This window comes from Miscanthus floridulus, chromosome 16, assembly GCF_019320115.1.
Source record: "Miscanthus floridulus cultivar M001 chromosome 16, ASM1932011v1, whole genome shotgun sequence".
Taxonomy (NCBI): Eukaryota; Viridiplantae; Streptophyta; class Magnoliopsida; order Poales; family Poaceae; genus Miscanthus; species Miscanthus floridulus.
In genome coordinates, this window is record NC_089595.1 from 19319147 (window position 1) to 19323593 (window position 4447).

General features: G+C 54.2%; 1 pseudogene; it reads right to left on the reverse strand.

Moving 5' to 3' along the window:
• Positions 1-348: 348 nt before the first annotated feature.
• LOC136513967 (uncharacterized) lies at positions 349-2035 on the reverse strand (annotated as a pseudogene).
• Positions 2036-4447: the final 2412 nt, after the last annotated feature.

The window sequence follows — 4447 nt, forward strand, 5'->3', positions numbered from 1 at the left end:
AAATTCAAAATTTTCAAACGACCTCGGATGGAAAAACTTACTAAATGAAAATTGTAGATCTCAAAAAGTTATGAAACTTTGTAGTTGACCACTTTTTGATTTGAATTCATTTAGGGCCTCAAACAAGCAATTTCGTTTTTTCAATGGTACACAGGTCATTTTGAACTTTTATAATGACACACAGGTAAAAAAGGTAATTTTTACTCTGGTTCGTAGCCACCTCCGTTAGAATTGAACGGCAAGCTGACGGAAGTGGTATACAGAGCAAAAGAAATTTCAAAGAGGGTATTGGAGAATTTTTTCAAATTTCAATGGTACACAGGTCATTTCAATATTTTATAATGGCACACAGGTAAAAAACTCTAATAAATATATAGGAGTACTCAAAATAGACAAGGGTGAAGAAATTTACAAGAAATTCCAAGTGAATGCACATTTATATTTACACAGGAACATGCATCTTTGCTTGGATGGATTTTTTTTTACTACTACACAGCTTACCAATAGTAATAATCTTCGGAATGCCGATTTAACAGCAGAAGGAAACAAAAGGGGAAAACATTATACTGACGGGAGGGTCCCACCATCAGTCCCCCATCTCCATCACTCCACATCTCCTTCTCAGTGACCGGTCAATGCCACCGCCGGCGCCGCGTGCCTCCTCCGGCCGCTGCTCCCGCCGTGGGCCCAGAAGCACCCAGCGGCCGTCGCATCGGCCGCGGGCCCCGCCGCCATCTTCGCGGCCGCGGTCGTCGCCGGCTCCGACTTGCACCGCTGCAGCACCAGCGGCCGCGCCGACGAGCACCGCATCGTCTCGTCCTCCTCTTCCTCGTCGTACGCATCGAACTCGTCGTCGTCTTCTACCTCATCTCTTTTTCTTCTCCGCCCAGGATCAGCTGCGTCTCCTGTTGCTGCTCACGCGCCGCCGCCGCTCCTCCTTGTTGCGTCGTCACGCCGCCCTCGTCCGCCGCCGCCGGCTTCCGCGGGGAGGCGAAGGCGAAGGGGACGGTGACGGCGACAGCTTCTCCGGCTTGCCGGCGGACGGGGACGCCGTGGCGGCGAGAGCGTCCCTGGTCGGCGACGGCGACGGTCCCAACCCCGCGGCGGTGGAGGGGAACCGGGAGGTGAGCAGGCGACGTGCGGTTCTGCGGCGCGGACCGGCAGCGCATGAGGAGGAGCGCGTTCTTGGGCGGCGTCGTGGTGGCGGACGACACGAGCTGCGTGTCGTCGTCCTGCTCCTCGCCGTGGCAGCCGGCGTCGATCCCCATCTTGTCGCCTTCCTCCCGGCCGATCGATCCGAAGACCCCGACGCCGACCTGCATCTGCTCCTCCTCGTCCTCATCCTCCGCCCGGCGACCGCTCCTCGGATCGGCGGCCGTCTTAGGCGCCGCAGCAACAGCGACGTCCCTGCTGCTAAACACCCACGGCGACCGCCGCCCGCGCTCCGCCGCGGGAGCCTCCGGTGGCGGCGCCTTGTGCCTGCGCTTGCGCGAGTCGAACGCGAACATCCCGCCGCACAGGAACGCCTTCTTTAGGCAGCGGCAGTAGTAGTAGCCGCCGCCCCTGGCGCCGGCGGCGCCGCCCTTGTCCCGCCCGGCCCCCGCCGACGACGACGCAGACGCAGCAGGCTTCTTCCCCGCCTTGCGCATCCGCACCTGACCAATGCAGGTGACCTTGGGCGACGAGGGCTCCGCCCCGTCTGCGGCGGCGCGGGTGCGCGCGCCGCGGGACACGAACATGGGCGACGTGGCCGGCGGCGCCCGGCGCGACCGCGCGCCCCGCCGACTCTTGCTCAGCAGCAGCCGAGCCAGGCCCGGCGGCGCCGGCGCCGGCAGCTGCGGCTTCTCCGCGCGCCCCGGGCTCGCCGCCGGCGGCTTCATATGGCTGGCTGGGTTGGTTGGTTGGCCGCAGCAGCGGAGGGAGAGGGAGAGATGGATGGGTGCTGCGCGCGCGGCCGCGACCGCGAGCTGAGCGAGGTTATAGAGCGGCGGGCGGCGGGTGGGTGGCGCGCGCGCGCGTGTGCGGATTAATGAGGCGGGCGAGGTGAGATCCTCCGGGGCTCGCGCTCCTTGCGTTGGAAGCGTCGTGGGTGTGCGTGTCCTAGGATTCGCTCGGTGGTGGGCCTGGACCCGGTCCATGGATGCGTGGATGGATCTGACCTGGCCCGGGGGGCGCGTACTGTACGCGTTTATGGCTGGGTGGGCTTCGTGGGGTTGGCCCGTGGGCAGTGCATGGACCGGGTCGACAGCCGTGGTGGTCGGGGGGTGAACATGATTTGTGATGTGAACGATCTCTGCACTGCGCCATGCTGGCTGAGCCTCCAGGGCTTCTCCTGACCTCCATGCAGCTGTGCTTTTGCTTGCCGCCATGGATGGCACTGGCACTGCCATGTGCGATGTGCCCTGGCCATGCACGATCCGTCAATCCAATCCAATCCTCCTTCGTCTACCTCTGGCTGGCTGGCTGGTGCAGTGCTGGATGGATCCCTTTATTTCCGCACCCTGCCTGCATACCCGCCCGGCGGCTTGTTAGGCCCCGTTTAGTTCTAAGCCAAAAACCAAAAATTTTCAAGATTTCTCGTCACATCAAATTTTACGGTACATGCATGAAGTACTAAATGTAGATGAAAAAAAACTAATTACACAGTTAGCCGAGAAATCGTGAGACGAATCTTTTAAGACTAAATAGTCCATAATTGGACAATTTTTACCAAATAAAAACGAAAGTGCTACCATAGCCAAAAGCCAATAATTTTCGGAACTAAACGGGGCTATTTCACATCCATACGTTCCTCAGGCCTCGTTCACTTTAAAAAAAAAGTGAACCCGATGAATAGGATCACTTTCGTCTTATTTGGCAAATATTGTCTAATCATGGACCAACTAGGCTCAAAAGATTCATCTCGTGATTTCCAACTAAACTGTGTAATTAGTTATTTTTTTATCTACATTTAATACTCCATCCAAACAGCTAAAAATTAATATGATAGAAAAAGAGTGAAAAAACTTAGAATTTAGATGGCATCTAAACAAGGCCTCACTCTCTCTGCGCGCTCCGGCTCAGGCTCAGGTCAGGTCAGCCTCCTCCACGTCTTTTTTTTTTGTTTTTTTTTTGTTTTCAGGAGACATCTTCTCCTTTTCTTTTCTACTCGTACTAGGAGGAGTAGCTAGCTGCTCTGAGTTGAAAGGAAAGGAAGTGAAATGCTAGGGGGACCAATGCGCTAGGTCACCACCAACATCAGTACCGTACATGTACATCACTAGCGTCAAATGACCGTGAAACATCCAAGATCAAACAAGCACGGATTGTTTGGTCAACACCTATTGAACGATAAATATGATCTACTACTATGTTAAACACGCCCGCTTTGAAGTTTATTAAACAAATAGACGGGTGACCTAAATCTCAATGAATGAAGGTTAAATTTGGCGCTCAGCGCCCAAGCTACATGTTGTACCGTAACATGTTATCTATCATTTACAAACGTGAAAATAAAAGTAGCATCTAAGGCTTTCCACAGTATGGAAGTGAAGCCTAGTAAAAATCGGATCACACCACACGAAAAGACAGCACCGCTCTTCATCAGTTGCAGTGGCCAGTGGGCATGCAAAACCAGGGCATCGCTTCCAGGCCCACCAACGCCAGCGATGGAACTCTCACACAGCCTCACAAAATACGTATTTTGCTAACTGGGCACCAGCACCTCTTTTTGTGCCGCTCCATGAATTCTCGGCATCATATCGCTAGAAATTTGGCACCGCCAGCCACGGTGTGTAGAGTGACACCCCCCCCCCCCCCACCCCCAATCGCCTATCTCGATTCTGGGCATCGCTTTAGTGCCGCATTGTGTAGGGCCTAAATAAAATAATATAAAGATGATGCCGGTTGGTGATGCCATGGAAGAAATCTCCCATGTAAAACGTCTTTGTGCTCCACCATATATAAGATGTGTCTTGCTCTAACGACTTATTAAAACTAGAAGAAGAAAACATCTTCTTCGCGGTTTTTTAGTGTCGGCTTAGGCCACCTTGAGCTCTTCCCTGTGAAGCATCGTTGGAGGGGTGCATGTGTTGCCTCCCACTGGTACCACTAGCGTTGGAGGCTTAGCCGGAGCCGAAGATTACGTCAACCATTATAAACGGGTCTGAAACAGTTGGTCAAACGTAGTAAGTAAAAAATTACATGATTATATTAGCCTAAAAAGAAACGAGAGTGGCGCGTACCTACTCCTAGCTTGGAGCCATATGCGTGGACACATCCGGGTTCCCGTAGCTTCAAGAGGCCCATTGTCGTCGTCCTCCTTGATTAGACCAGCCGGCCGGCCGGGGCGTGCGGACGTGCGGTGCAGCCGTGCAAGGAAGCCTAACAGCACGGAGTATGTAGTAGTAGCTGCACCGGTAAAATAAAGGAGGTGTTGCACGAGTGGGTGCATCAGCAATGGCAGCAG